Source organism: Labrus bergylta, chromosome 6 (genome assembly GCF_963930695.1).
Source record: "Labrus bergylta chromosome 6, fLabBer1.1, whole genome shotgun sequence".
In the NCBI taxonomy this organism is placed as follows: Eukaryota; Metazoa; Chordata; class Actinopteri; order Labriformes; family Labridae; genus Labrus; species Labrus bergylta.
Window position 1 is genome coordinate 6,253,536 of NC_089200.1, and position 16,697 is coordinate 6,270,232.

At 39.5% G+C, this 16,697-nt stretch overlaps 1 protein-coding gene across 2 annotated transcripts in view; it reads right to left on the reverse strand.

The window, feature by feature from the left end:
* lrrc7 (leucine rich repeat containing 7) overlaps positions 1-16,697 on the reverse strand; it is a 121,848-nt gene that overhangs the window by 101,549 nt on the left and 3,602 nt on the right. The gene's annotated exons all lie outside the window — the stretch shown is intronic.

Sequence of the window (16,697 nt, forward strand, 5' to 3'; positions counted from 1 at the left end):
TTTACTGCATATAGTTCTGTTTACATTTGGTCACTACTGCACATAGTTATGGTCACATCTGTTAGTCCGATCGCTGTCCACTCATATCTGCTGTTCTATAGTTTGTATTTTTAAGTTGTATTTAAATTGACACTTTATATTTAGGTTAAAATGTTTCGTCTACTTGCACTGTTGTTATTTTACTGCTCTGTGTGCCTTTGAATTGCCCCCCCGGGGACGAATAAAGTTTTTTGAATTGAATTTGAATTGATTGAATTGAATTGAATGGGGATGACATTATTCCCAGCTCTGGCTTCCGACTTCCAAAATAATGGAAACACAGCAGGGTTCATTGCCTTCTTTCTATAATTATAGTTGAACCAACTCTTGACAAGTTTTCATTTGTTTAAACTGAGAATATTTTCACAACTGGATTCTTTACATTACCTTTATATGGATTGCAACACAAACGTACCACTGTTTAATACTCTCCACACACCGTAACTAATGTGCAGAGCACTGTGACTGCTTCTGCCGTCCGCACAAACTTGAACATCATTTCTTCCCCATTTTCAGCCAGTCTATTCATGCTTTACTAAACCTCCACAGACCACAAATAAAAAGGAGAGATTGCTGAGAAAATTGGGAAATGATTTCTCATTTGCAGGGAGATGAACAGAAAGTCGAACCAACAATGAGATAACGGCAGCGGCCTGCCAGAATCTGTGTGTGTCAGTTTGTCTGTCCGAGCAATCCAAATGACATCCAATAATGCAGTGATGCTGGTCACCATGGCGATGCCGTATGAGTCATTGTGAGGGTTCGTTATGGAGACAAAGGCCTGTGTCGACTGCATCATGATGATTAGAGACAGAGTGGGTTAGCCTAGATACCAGCACACATGCAAATAAACATTGTATATAAATATACTCTCAGCATCTCCTCTCCACTATGCAATTCCACACTTGTCAATCTTTCTTCCTCTTGCAATATAAAAGCAGACTTTACAGCCTAAAACTGCATTCAACATAATTTCACTCTTTCTGGGTTAGTATCTCTGTACGCAGCATCCTGAGGTTTGTATTTTTACAGTCATTATTGCAGCGCTCTCGGCTACGCTAGTCCGTTAAGAAGCTTGTGGTCTAGGGGGCTTCGGGTTCCAAGTAGAACTTCAATTCATATTGTTGAGTTAAGAGAATCAAGGAATTAGTATACAATCCTCTGAATCACTCATGTGTGTTAGGTATCACATGGGATCAAACATCTTGTTGTTCATTTAAACGGAGTGTACTTTAACCCAGTTTAACAGCAGGTCAGACAGGAACAAGAGGGAGGGATTAGGCCCTTTAGGGGACTGCAAGGGGAAAGTAAATGATAGATTAAAATTGGGAGATGGGTTCAGGCTTTGGGTGATCATCCTGTTGGGATGATCTCTCCTTTCCTACCATGTCCTCTTTCCATTTGTTTCCTCTCCATTTCCCCTCTTATCCTCTACTGTTTTTACAGCTTTACTCTCTTTTCCAATTCCTTTTCTTGGCTCTTTCCTTCAATCTTTTCACTTCACTTCTTTCTAGTCCGTGACAATGTTGAACTGAATGTCGCATGATGATTGCAGATTATTGCTGCTAATAGTGATAAACAATAAAGGGTGATATAGCAATACAAATAGAGTGATACAAGAACCTGCGAGACTCAGAGAGTTTGATTTCTTTCTATTTTAGTCTTAAGATCAGGATGTAGTGATATAAATGATGTTTTATTATGTTCTAAAACCTAAATATGAGCACAATCTTCACATATTTAATAAAGTTTGCTGGGAAAAGAGGGCTGATATTTGCTCATATGTTAGATTGGTAGACTCTTAATTGTTATGAACACTGACTTACTGCACCTTTTATTCTACCATTTATTCTACTAACAACACAAGCGATCTCTACCTTTATGCATCGCAGCAGATGGCTGTTCACCAATGAGTCTGGTTCTGCTGAAGGTTTTTGCCAGATAAAAAGAAAATTAACTTGAAGTTAATTTACATAACTAAGAATGGTCTTGAGCTGCTCTTTTTTTTATAGTGTCACTGGATAACTTTTCTTGGCACTATAAATGAAAATGGATGATTGATTGATCCAACTTCTGATTTTGAATTTTACATACTTTATTAATCCCTGAGAGATATTCTGGTTTACTCACCAGTTCCCAACCCAAGTCCCTCTGGACTGATCTACTGCCGCCCCAGATGGTCAGGTTTGGCAAAGGGGTATGGATGGCCCTTTATTTCATATGCTATGCCAATGGCCCTATAATTTACAAACTTATACAGACTTTTTATAACTTTAGGGACATAAATTAAAGGCATTTCTCTTAGATAAAATATTTTGGATGATTTTGTTTTTCGTTACTTTGTTATAGTTTTCTGTTAACGATAATAACTTTAGTGATAGGTGATCAGTGAAAGCAGGGTTGCTTTCAAAAAGGTTCAGTGTATTTTTGCACCATGACCTCATGACCTCACCTATTCTAAAATATAAACGATAGTTTACTGTCTGTCTCGACTCTCCTTTGAACTCATTCACTGAAATTCACTCGTCTTCTCTTTCCTCCTCTATCACGTCCATCTTGGCAAACAGAGAGGGAGCGAAGGGTGAATTAATAAAGCAGCAAAAGTGGAGCACAACTCCCTGAGGTCCGCCTTTTCTGGGACGCTGACACAGAGAAACACAGTCACACACACACACACACGCGCGCACACACACACCTACAACACAATCTGCATCAAGAACCTGACACACATGCACACACATTAAAGTGAAGTCCACATGTGCCTAAGTCACATGAATCACCAAGGAGGAGAATACCCTCCACACCTCCCATCATCTGCATGCCACTCCATATATGGAGGGTGGAGGGGCATGAGGAGGGAGGAAAGAGGGAGTGAAGAGATGAGGATACTGAGGAAAAAGGAGGAGTTGGGAGGACAAGAGCCACGTGAGGAGGGATGCTGTGAGAGTGTCACACAAGCCGGTGACACTCAGTGGTCCCATTTTCAAGTGATTCCCCTCCTGTTTCAATTTCTCTCCTTTTCCTGTTCTGTACTCTCATTTCCTTTGATTTTTCAGCATTTATCCACCTTTTTCCCCTCATCTCCTGTCCCCTTTCCCTTGTTGTCTCTTATTTCCTTTTCTTTACTTTTCTTGGACAGAAGTCCCATACCTCCAACATTTCCCCCTCTCCCTCTGTTTTCCTCCTTTCTCTCCGACTTCTTTTTTGCTTCTCTTTCTTTTACCTTCCACCTCTCCAATACCCATCTTTTAAACTTATTTTACTTCATCTCTTCTCCCGTTTCCTTTCCTTTTTCCTCTTTACTTTCTATCCTGTCATTTCCTGTTCTTTCATCTGTTGTTTCTTCCCATATTTCCATTTTTTATGTACAAGTCTTTCCTTTTCTTTTCTCCCTCACTTGTTCCCCTCATGTTATTTCCTGCCTCTTGAATCATTTCCTTTTATCATTAATTTCCCCCTCTTTTGTTTTAATTCTCTTTAATTCAGTGCTCTGTCCTCTCCTCTCACCTCACCTCTCCAATCATCTCCTTTCCTTACCTCATTTGCATTCCTCTTTCCTTTCCTCCTTATACTCCTTCCTCATTTCCCTCTCCAGTCCTGTCCTTTTTCATTTAATGGCCCCTTTCTTCTCCTTTCATGTCTCTTCTCCTTTCTCTTGTAGTCCCTCCCCTTCTCTTTTACTGTCCTCTGAACTGTTTGATAATAGACACATATACAGTGGGCTCTTGCATGTTGCATGGAGAATATAACCATCCTGGCAATATTGAAGCTTCATGTGGTTACGTTACTGATTTATGCAGCAGAGTGAAGACGTGCAGCGTTGGAGGAATGCTAACGCTTCTGTGCTGCCTGACAAAACTCAACGTCAGCAAAAACCGGACACTGTCAAAGGATTTTTAGATATAAGAAAACAAGAAAACTACTGGAAGATATGATGCACAAAAAAAACCGACAGCACCAAACCTTGAGCCTGTTTCTGGGTTTCACTTTGCCTTAAATACATCATTAAATATTTGTAAAACACGCTGCTTTACAGTCACGTAGGGAGATATTGTTTATTAATGGCGTACACAAATAAACCTGTTAATAATTAAGCCTCCTTTAGCAATAGAGAAAGAGGTCCCTCAGGAATTTAATTGTGATTCAGATTGCTGTAGTGGGCACCGTCACATGCTGGGGATCAAGCCAGCGACTCTTAAGCTACTCAATAGATTCTCTAGCAGATCTGCCAAACGGCTTTTCCTCCCTCTAATCCATCCATCTTTACCTTTTCTCTGTCCATCACTTTGTTTCCAGCCCTCCCTACAGTGCGCTGACTGAAACACAGAGAAGAGGAGGAAGAAAGGAGCAGACGATTTAAATTCATTCTGAATCAGTGAGTAAAACTAGTGGGTGCACGTTACTGACAGGGTTTTTAATGATGCCAAGAATGTACTAAGTTATCTTCTGTCTTCTTTACATGATGATTGGGACGTGACAGGTGGAGTTTTTGTCAATCAAACTGCTGTACAATTTTGTAAATGTTGACGGTTGCACCTCAACTACTCCCAAATATATATGTATTAGAGGGACTCATGAAATGGAAAATCTCATAAAAATAAAATGACCTCACAAATATGCTTAAGGACAGTACCTGTGTATCCGAATTACTTTGCAAAAATTATTCAATTTTTAATCTCTAACACCAATTATAATAAAACATTTGTAACTTTTTAAACAGAAACTTACAAAGTACTGTGTTGTGTTTTTCAGTGTTTGAATAATAATACATTCATTTTAAATGAAAATTCCTTCTTGTAAGTATTTTTGATTCAAAAACTAAAAATCATCAGGGCATTATTTGACCATCTATTACCAGAAGAGGATATTGTGTTTGTCTTGACTCCACATAGTGGCAGAAATTGGAACAAGAGACTCACAATGCAGCCGCATGAACACGATGCATCAGGTATCCATGCAGCCAAAGAACTACAGAACTGAAGAAAAAAAAATGCATGGCCCATTTAGAAGAAGTTACAATGCAGTTAACCTCCTTCTCACTCATGAATACACATGAATTAAAGCTGTGTTTTTCTTGAAGCACAAAAGGGGGAAAAAAATGTTTTAAAAAGAGATACTATATAAAGGAATGCAAAGGAGAGAAATATAGACAGAAGGAAAACATGATACAAAAAAGTGAAAGAAAGAATAAAAGAAAGCAGCAGTAAGAGGAAGAAAGAAAGAAACAGAGCTTCTTGCAGAAGCCCAGGGGGTATCCTGCTATCCCAGAATGCTTTGCTCTAACCTACTTTGGTATTTCTGTTTCTGCCTTTGTCTCTGCAGCGCTCTGAGTGGGCTAGCTATCCTCACACACACCAGATCTGACTGAGTTTAATGCTGGTGTGTGTTCCTGGGTTTCTAACCTTCAGAGGAACAACTTCAGAAGATTTATCTGCTGATTTATTCTTCGTGTGTGTGTGTGTGTGTGTGTGTGTGTGTGTGTGTGTGTGTGTGTGATGGCAACCTTTAGTCTTCAGGCACACAACCTCTGACCTGCCTGTTCCTAAAGAGGTTAAAACAAATATTTTGTCTCAGCTTTGGAAACACACACACACACACACACACACACACACACACACACACACACACACACACACACACACACACACACACACACACACACACACACACACACACACACACACACACACACACACAGACCTACAGACAAGTCAAGACCTCACAGTGTCTCAGAGATGCTCAGAACAGCCTTCTAATGGCATAAAAGCCCCAAATAACAAGAAACTTGTAAGAGTGTACTTCCTTCCCTAATTAACGTTGTAGTGCCAGTGTTGTGTCGCGTGTGTCCTTAGGTCATGCATAAATGTGTAATTGATTATCTCGGGGTGAATGAATGTGTGTGTATGCATGTGTATAAGCAAGTCTGTGCGTGTGCGTAACCGTGTGTTTGGGAGTTGTGCGGGCTGAGTGGGCAGCCTGACGACCAGCACAGCAACACTCTGTTACCATGGAAACTAATGAGCAGAGCAAGGAAGAGAGGAGTGTGATGAAGAGAGGAGAGGAAGTGAGATCTGTCTCAGTAACATTCATCATCATCATCTTCATTGTAAAATATTGATGTAAGCATTCTCTAAATACTGTGCAGAGCAAATAAAGTATAGGGGAGGTGGGCCTAGTCTGTCGGGCTAAATATTAAGACAATTTAGACGTGCTTGAAAGCGTCATTCTTAATTACAGCCAGCAGGGGGCGACTCCACTGATTGTGAAAATAGTGTGTGAATTGTAAAGCTGCTGAAACTTGTTTTTCATTGTTGATTGATTCATTTATCTTCTAACACATGTACAATTTAGATTAGTAACTCTAAATTAGTTGTACTTGTTTTAAGCTTTATGTTTATTTATATGTTCTTGTGTTAATGCAATGATAGCACAGATAGCAGAGTCAGATACATGATTTGAATACACAAACACCATTACACCATTACCCACATTACATCAGAAAATGTGATGTGTGATAAGCCTATGCAGCATTAAAGGTTCAATACTGATGGGTGTTTTCATTGTGTCCTGACAGTGACAAAGACGAAGAACACTGAAATGAATGAAAGGGAAAACCTGCAGACTCCAGCCTAAACTAAGTTAATGACAACCACAATGAGAAAAAATTGGTTTAGTATAGATCAGCTGCTTAGTGCTGTATTGCTGAACTATTGTGTAGAAACAGAAGGGTCTCGCCAGTTTTCTCTCTCTCTCTCTCTCTCTCTCTCTCTCTCTCTCTCTCTCTCTCTCTCTCTCTCTCTCTCTCTCTCTCTCTCTCTCTCTGCTCCGCCATAAAAAAAATCAGACACACAGCTGCTCTTGCTCATTATGACATTGTATTAATTTACACTAATCCCCTAACTTTCAGATTGTTTATCCTCCTCTTCAGAAAACTGCTGGGGACCAGACTTAAGTCCTCAGATAGGAGGAAAGACCCCACAATGTCACCTAAACACACACACACACACACACACACACACACACACACACACACACACACACACACACACACACACACACACACACACACACACACACACACACACACACACACACACACACACACACACACACACACACATGTCTATTGTCAATGTGACATTCAACACTGGAACCAGGGCTCCACCTGCTGCATGCAAAGTACATATACACACACACACACACACACACACACACACACACACACACACACACACACACACACGCACACACACACACACAGCAGTGTAACATTGAAATAAACTTCTCCAGACTGTCACCAACATGACTCATGACTGTCCATACAGATCACTCACTGTTCCTTTCAGCTGCACATTCACAGGCTATTTTGGTACACTGCTGCAAACTGTGATTAACATTTGACTCCCACCTCACAAACAACATACATAATTAAAACACATCAGCAAGGAAGCAACTGTGTTTGTATATACCTACCCACACCTGCTGTGTTGTTTATACAGAAAAAAAAAAATGATTTAAAGTCCATTACATTTCTGTCCAAGGCCAGCCCACCATAGACTGTATGCATGGACAAAATCTCAGTGACGTGACCCATTGGGTTCTGAAGCTGACTTTTGAAGCTCATCAGTGGCGGTCAACATATCGGAAATGCGGTCTCAAACAAACTTTTGGTCAACTGACTGACAGGCAGAGAGCTGGAGCGGAGGCGGGTCTTAAGCCTCTTAACAAACAGCTACATGCCATACCCCTTGTCATGAATAACTCTTGTCAAAAAATAAAATCGACAAAGATATATACAAATTTAAAAAGGCCACAGGGCATCGCTTACGCCCCCCCATGTCACCTGTCTTATTCACATTATAATACATTTTGTGGTTTCTCCTCATACTAAACCAAATTCTTCATTCTCAACTATTATTCATCAGCAGCGAAGCTTCCTAGTGATTGTGGGACCACATAGATTATTTAATACAGTAAACAGTGAATGGATCAGACAGCAGATGGTACTCTGAAAGCTCGCTGGAAAACTACAGTGGATGAGCTGCCAGATCCGACTGGTTTCCTCTCTTTTAACTCGTGTCCTTCCTCTAATCCTTTCTGTCCTCCCCCATTTTTTCCCTCTTTCCCTTTAACTTTCCAAGTTTTGTTGCAGCACGTATCATATTCTGTAACACTTCTCATAATCCGTTATCAGACAATCTGCTCATTTATATCTCATAGTAACACACTAAAAACGGTTATTACTGTCAAGGAAATATGCTTAAACCTGCATTTCAGCAGCAGATAAAAGAAGAAGGGTTACATAAGTCTCTTACCACTCTTCTTTTGTTCTCGATTCAAACCTTTTTTTCTGGGGTTGTAGATGTGTCTTTGTTGTTTTTCGCTCTGTAGTGGTGTTGTGAAGCTGAAGTTTTGTGTATTTTTTTGTGCAGTTCAGTGTGTCTTTGGATGTTTCGCATAGCTTTGGGGTTGTTTTGTTTGTTTTTATGCGTATTTTGCAGCTCGTCAGTGGTTTTTGTGAAACATTTTGGTTGCTTTATGTCATTTTGTAGTTTTTTGATGTCTCTTTGCGAGGGGGTGTGTCTTATTCTTGTCGTTTTGCTCTCTTTCTGTTTGTTTAGTGACACTGGGGTTGTTTTGCACCACTCTGCTTCAATTTTGTATCTTTTTTGTGTGTTTGTTTTTTTTCTTTATTGTTTTATATCTTTGTGGTTGTCTATTTTTTTGTTGTGGTCAGTGTGTGACACTTTTATAGCTTCTGTGACTTTGTGGATGTTTTGTGTCTCTTAATAAGTGTTTGTTTTCTGACACTTTTTGGTCATTTTCTCCACTACACTAACAGTTTTGTATATCTTTATGGATGTCTTGTGTGTGATTGCAGCGGTTTGTTTGTCTCTGTGATTGTTATGGTATCTGTGGTTGTTCTGTGTTTATTCTTTGGGTGGTTAGTGTCTTTCGTTGTTGTTTTGTGACACTGTGTGGTTGTTTTGAGACACTTCTTGCGCCACTCTGGGACAGATTTAAATCTCCTTGTTGACGTCTTGGGTGTTTTTATGGTTGTTGTGTCTCTTTGTGGTTGTTTTATGTTTATTTGTGGTTAGGGTCTCTTAGTGTCGTCTTCTGACTTGATATAATGTATCAGACATTGCACATCTCCCTTTGGATCTTTTTTTCCCAAACATCTACAGTTGTGCACCCAACATCTGTAAACCAATTTTGATGGGTAAAATGGGTTCCCCTTTTGGTTTCAGGTGCCTTTAGGGGAAGTTTGTGATCAAAAAATGTATATCAATGCTTTTGTAAAATATACAGTTCAATATTGATGGTTGTTTTTAATTGGGCTCTGAATGTGAATGTTGTGTCGAACCGAAGGAATCTGAAGAAATAAAAGAAACTCCAGCCTAAAATAAATGAATAACACAGCTGGAGACATTTTCATTGTTAGTTTCAGGGGCCTTTAATGTAAGTTTGTGATTCTGGGCTTTTAATACAAACACACACACAAGTATGGAGGTTACAAACATTAACCGAACCGAACATGTAATAACTGCAGGCAGTTGTCGACTTTCAACCCCAAAGCTCTGTCTAATTGGCAAATTGTATGGAGGGATGACTCACTCTTTCTCTCCCTCAATCAAATAAACACAAACACCAGCACTACAAACTATGATGCACACAAGTGTAAATTGAATGCTGTTTAATTTTCTAAATAAGCAGCGAACGACACTAAATTAGTCAGAAAGAACTACAAACAAATTGAACTGAGGAAATTACACGCATGAGCGGCCTGCTCTGACAATTGTCAACAACAAGAGTCAGGATAAGTCAGAGCCCACGTTCACTGTGCTTGTGTGTGTGTGTGTGTGTGTGTGTATGTGGGTGGACAGTTAAGCTGAGTTGTCATGTTGGACAGAACATATCTGCATAACTACATATTCAGACCTTAAAATACAAGCCTGCAAACAAATCCTCAGGTGTTTGAAATGTCCCCCAGAGATAAAGGCCTAGAATAATTGGAAAAAACAATAAAAAAACAATAAAGCGATAACAACGTCATGCAGAGGAGAACTTGAGGAGCAGGAGGGAGTGAAAGTAGACAGATAGAGCAGCAGGAAAGACTCAACAGCAGACAAGAAGGAGAGAGAGGAAGAGAATGAGTGGTAGGCAGGAGACGCTGTGTGGGTTGACTTTTCTCTTTCTCTGTCTTTCTCTCTCTCTATCTCTCTATCTTTCTGTTGGGTGCTATGGTAACCTACAGAGGTACAGCTAATCATAGAGAAGAGGAGAGGAGAGGAGAGGAAAGGAGAGGAAAAGAGAGGAGACAGAAAAGGGGATAGGAACCGGGGACACTATTGTAGATAAAAAGAGCTGAAGAATCAAAAGAGAAGAAGAAATGAGGGGTAAGGATGGAGAGAAACAAGAAGGGGGGTAAGGTTAGAAAAGTGTGATTAGAGAAAAAGGGAAGAAGACGATGAGGAAAGAAAACAAAAGACAAGAGCTGACATGAGAGAAAAAAAGAGTTGAGGCGGACATAAGAGATAAAAGGGAGGACAGGTTAGAAAAGGGGATTAAACAGCAGAGAGGAGTTGAAAGGAGAGGAGGAAACTAAAAAGAGTGAGGAAAGAAGAGCAAATGAGAAAGGTGTAAAGGCAGAGGAGAGGAAACAACAGAGGGAAACAGGAGTAAGGAGAAAAGGGAGCAGAGAAAAAGTTTCAATAAAGAGAGGAGAGGAGAGGAGAAGAGAGAAGAGAGGAGAGGAGAGGAGAGGAGAGGAGAGGAGAGGAGAGGAGAGGAGAGAAGGACATAAGAGAGGGAAAAAAGTGGGAAGGATATCATGCTATGAAAAGGAGAAAGGATATGAGAAAATTAAGAAGAAAAAAGTGAAGGAAAAAAGAGGAGAATGACATAAAGACGCAAAAATGAAAACAACCTAAAACAGGAAAAAGACTGATAAAAGTAAAGCATTACCGAAGTGAGAACAGAAGTGAAGAGTTTCTGAGTAATTCATTTTAAAGACATCAGCCGGAGCTCAAAAAATACTTCAATACTCCCTTTTCCCCCATATTAACAAAAATAACAGAACTACAAGCTTTAAATAAATCTATAAACCACATCCGAGTGTATCACTAAAGAAGAAACCATTCTGTTTATCAGTTAACATCCCAGAATTACTGGATGATGGACTGCTTTAATTTTTATTTATTTTTTACAAATACTCATGGTCCACAGAATCCTCAGGTTTTATCAACCTCTGACTTCTCCAGTCATAAATCTCCTTCACTTCGTTTTTCATTCATTCAACTGTGATCTCATAAAGCAGAGTTACAGACACACGAACACACATTTCAGTAAGTCTTCTGTAAATATATTGGATTATTTCTGTAATTAAAATCATCTAAAAAAAAAGCTTTATGTGAGCAGACCTCCGATTGTTGATGTAGAGCTGATGATAAAACACAAACACAGCAAGGCCGTAAACGTATCGTTTTTTGTATTTCGATTGCTGTTTAGAGCAAAGTGCAGGAATAACAACATGACTCAGCCCGATGAAATAAGGCGAGCACTTTGTTGCCCATCTAAAAATTGGCTTAGACAGCAGGGATAGATAAAGTAACATTTGAGAAGTTTTATTGTCCATTTTGAATGTCTTTATGGATGTTCTGGGTCTTTTTGGTGGTTGTGTTGAGGCTCTCTGAAGTCCCTTTGTGTCATTTTGTTGCCATTTTCTATCTCGTAGCAGACGTTTAGGATCTCCCTGGTTGTGTTGGCTCTTAATGATATTCTTTTGTGTCTCCTTGTGGTTGTTTCATGTCAGTTTGCTTTCGTTCTCTGCACGTTCTGGACATTTCTTTGTTGCTATCATTCTCTCTTTGAGTCTTTGTTGATGTTTTGGTGTTGTTGGGGGCCTTTTGCCATTATTTAGAGATAGGACAGTGGATGGAGTCGGAAATCGGGAGGGAGAGTGGGGAATGACATGCGGAGAAAGGAGCCCCAGGTTGGACTTGAACCCGGGCCGCCTGCTTGGATTACTACACCTCCATACACGAGGTGCGACCTTATCACTTGGCCCTCTGCTTCCTATTTTGGGTTTTCTCGCAGTACGTCAATAAGTAGATTTTGTACAATATTTAGAAAAAACATGGCTATCTTACTTAACAGAGTTTGTTTGATGCATTTTTTTTTATCCTATAATGTTTTATGTATTTTCTTTTTAATTGTATTGTGTTCTGCCAGGGTTATCCCCCCTCTTCTGAATGTGATTCCTTATTTCAGGTTTATCTGAAGCTTCAGGACAGTCGGAGACATTGATGGAGAGCTGCTGTTTGTCGATCACAGGTTATAAAGCCTTCATGTTGTTCAATAATGGAAACAGTTCAAAGCTTGTCACTGAGTGAGTCACTCTTTCCAAGTCTCTTTAACTGTTTCATCATTTCTAGATTTTTGACAGATGAATAAATATGTTTAAATGTTGCCATTAAAGGGTGACAAAAACCCGGCATGTTATTTTTCTCTCATGTGTCTCTCCCCCCTTTCTGTGTCTCCTTCCCCTCTTTCCCTTTTTTTTCAGCATCCTACTGAGAATGATGCAACCATACAGTAACAGACAACTCACAGACATACAGACACACTTGCACATAGTCGTCCTAACACCAGACTACTATTTGATCTTAAGGTCATTCAAAAACACACGTGTTTAACAGTCTGTCTCTTTAATATGTCTTTTTTTTAAGCCTGTCTGTCTGTATCTATAGGTCAGGGAGTCCCTATTGAAACTGAACCTCTTTTAATTGTATTTATCTGGCTGAGTAGACCTCTCTTAAGGGTCCAGCCCTGTGCTTGAGGTCTGCTGATGAAACCAATCCTTTTGAACGTAAATTAACTGCAGAGACAAATGCTGTAGTTCTGCAGATGGGGGCAAAAAAACAGGGAACAGCTCTATCTGTGGTTCTGGAGGAAAAAGGCATATTTTGAAAGATTTTCTGGTAACGGATCTCGATAGACTTTTGAATTTCTTTAGTGAATCGTTAAAAAGTCGTCTGCTGACATAATCATAGGCTGTGTCTCAAATTTCTCTTTCCAGCAAACATAAAAGTGTCCTTCCCCAAAGAGCCTTTCTTCAAAACAGACAATTTAGTTTGTCGAAGTATAAAAACACAGGTTTGACAAGTAACACGAGCAATGGTTCAGCTGTATTGAAGTGGCCCTCTAAGCCGCACGACAGAGTGACAGTAACCCTGAAACAGACAAAGCCGAATGGAAATCAGCCATCATGTCAACACATCTGTGGTGAAGGCCAATCATTATTACATCAGTAAAACTGAGTGTAATCAGATGAATTAATACAGGATTTAACTTCCATCATTTCTATCTGCCTTTCATTGTGAATGTCTCGTGTTTTACTTGAATCATTAACATTGTGAAGCAACAGTGATATGTCTCACACATCAGAGGCAAAAAATGTGGCAAGTGGCAAAGATATGAGAAGAGGTCTGACCAGCACAAAAGAGAAAATACCAGCCCCTGACCTCGTCTCTCAATGAGCGAGTTCTGATCAGAAAACATCAATCTTCAAACTGTGAGATTTCAAAAGAAAGAAAGAGAGACAGTGGGGATGACTCTTTGTTACTGGAGACATCATTTCTAGGAGGAGATTTATGGGATTGTATAAAAGGCGTCAGTGGCAGTCATTTCAATAATTGTAATGTTGGACATGTGTAACAGAATATCCTCTACACCCTTTAACTGAGGACATTGTTCAAGCTATAGGGCTCAGTCGTGGCTAATTTGAGCATTTTTGTAGTTTTTTGAAACCATGAATGAGAATTTCATCACTGTCACGTCTCAATAGTGACAAATGGCAAACACATAATTCCCCAATAACAGATTAAGTCGATTGTCAATGACTTCCTATGTGAATGACTTCACATATATGATAAGGAGGAGTACCAGCAACAAGCTCACCTTCAAACCCAAGGAACAAGTAGAAAACAATAAGGGAGTCATGAGGATCGCATATTGGTTCACCAATAAAGTTACATATATTTTGTAACTCCAGTGCTGTGCACAAGTATATGTTTGAGGCATAGCTAAAGTTTGTGTTTAAAATATCTTGATTTGTTTACCAATGCATCCATCCTGATCTCCCTCTTAGCGAGATGTTTTAAACACTTTACACTATGTACAATTTTTTTCTTGTAAGATTATTTTTATGCCTTTTATGTCTTTATTGTAGAGACAGGACAGCGGATAGAGTCGGAAATTTGGGCGAGAGAGTGGGGAATGGCATGGCACCCCACTATGTCCACTTCTTATTTTACTACCCTAGATACTATGGCTATGAGGTTGTGGGAAAAAAAAGTAATTGATAGTATGGGTAAGCCATTTTGTGAGGACTGCCCTTATAAAATTCTGCTTTGATTCTTTTTTGTCTTGTTCAAATTGTTGGAATAATCTTAATAATAATATAATAATAATAATTTTGCAGATCAGGTCAACCACAACTTTTGGATATCAACATATTCCTCCCAAAAACAGAAAAGATCCAATTGAACGCTCCTCGGATAAAACTCTGAATTCTACAAAGAACTTCAGACACTACTGACACAGGTCAGTGTGTAACCACTACACAACAAAATCAAACTGCTGAAGCTCGATCAGGATGTCCAACAACGAAATGTTGCCAAAAATGTTGCCAGGCAACAAACATTTCAGTTGCAGCCTCCATGCTGAGTCTTAGATGTTTTTTTCATAGACACTACATTTGTTTGTGGGATGTTGAAACAGAAACCCCACAGTGCTGTGTGAGGGTGATACAGTCGATGCCACAGTGGTGTCATCATGAGCGAATCGCCCTCAGAAAGAATTTGTCACCTTGAGGATAATCATCATGGTAAAAAAAGAGGGGAAGCCAGAGTTAGAATCAGACCCATGCTTGAGGCTTAAGGGAATCTTTGCATCTATACCAGAGAGTGGAAAAGCTGCCATACTTTTTACATGTCTCCATAAATTCTTAAATTATTTTTTGAATTTCTCCTCAAGAGATACTAATTGTTTTTTTGTCTGCTTGTTCAAGCACTGATGGCTTTTCATCGGCTTCTCTGTGTAACCACATATAAATATTCTAGATGTCTTGTTCATCAGCTTATACATGTGTAGGTGTATAAATGATGCACAAGCGACTCTCCATGCAGCGCCTCTCCTGTGCAAACACAGTGTCAGCATCATCCAGATCCCCTCACATGATTCAGTCAGAGCAGTAGAGATTTAAAGCCACATTTCCACACACTCCAATCATTCATACATACATGTCAACTATATCTAAAAACTAAAGCTGCTGTCTTTTATGTGTCACTGGTCATTTCTTTAACCCCTCTTCTATGACAAAAGTTCAATGTAAGCTTGTACTTGGAAAGCTTGGAATGGGCTCTGGAATCTAAACCTGCAATGACTCATTTGAGTGGGTCACTTGGTGTGCATGACTACTAATGTCAAATAAGTTAAATAAGTTTGCCATATTGATGTAAGTGGATGTAAAAGGTGAATATTTGTCAGAGTTATGCACATAAATTGCTGATGCTTCCCAAAAGTGTGCCAAAAAAAAAAATCAGTTTTTGATTTTTTTTAAAGAATAAGTTACAGCCAGTTGAAGACAGTTACATTTAAAAGGAGCTTTTGGATCTTTAGAAAACGTTCAGCTGGTAGAACTTAAAGTCAGAAGCAAATAGATTAGAGTTTGACTACCAAGATGCAAAAAGATGGAACCAACTCCCGACTCTTTCAGACTTAAGTTAAACTTCTATTATCATTCTTCCGCTCATTTAACTCATTGTTTACTTTACTGCACTTATAGTACAATTTCTTTATTGCATTGTGGGAAATTTGACACTTCTAACTATAATCTGCACTGAATTCAAGTATTTTTTTAAACGTTTGTTTTGGGGATTTTTTATGCCTCCACTGAGAGACAGGACAGTGGACAGAGGCAGAAGTCAGAGAGAGGGAGAGCGGGGAACGACAAACAGGAAAGGAGCCACAGGTTGGACTCGAACCCGGGCCGCCCGCTTGGAGGACCATTGCCTCAGCACATGGTGCGCGCACGCAACAACCACCAGGCCACCGGCGCTCCATGTATCCAAAGTATTTAAAAAATTGCCTTTTTTTTGTATATTTGATTATACATTTGTTTTTATTAAATGTCTTTCTGAACATTTCTTTTGCTTCATAAATTACTTTGAGTTGCCTTTGTGTTTGACATGGGTAACAAATAAAGCTGCCTCAGGAAGTAAAACATGAAGACTGAAATCAGGGGGAAACAGCAAGCCTGCCATATGTTGTTCTTTTTACAGTTTGGCTTACCATTTAGCCTTGCTTTGAGTCATAAAGTTCACTAAGCTAAGCTAATGGTCTCCTGGCTGTAATGTGTTTTTTTTAAATGCAGAGTTTGATATGGAGGTTGTATTTATTTATCTTCACATATTTATCTTCTTCTCTTATTACGTTGGGCTTAATTCTGTTACAATTACATTTTCTCTAACCATATACCCCTGCTAATGGTTCAAGCTGAGCTAATTGCCTCCGGGCTGTCGAGTTACATATCTGACATTTATAGAGGAGAAAGTCGTTGCATGGAGTAGCATGTCGTGATGGCCAAAGTTAGG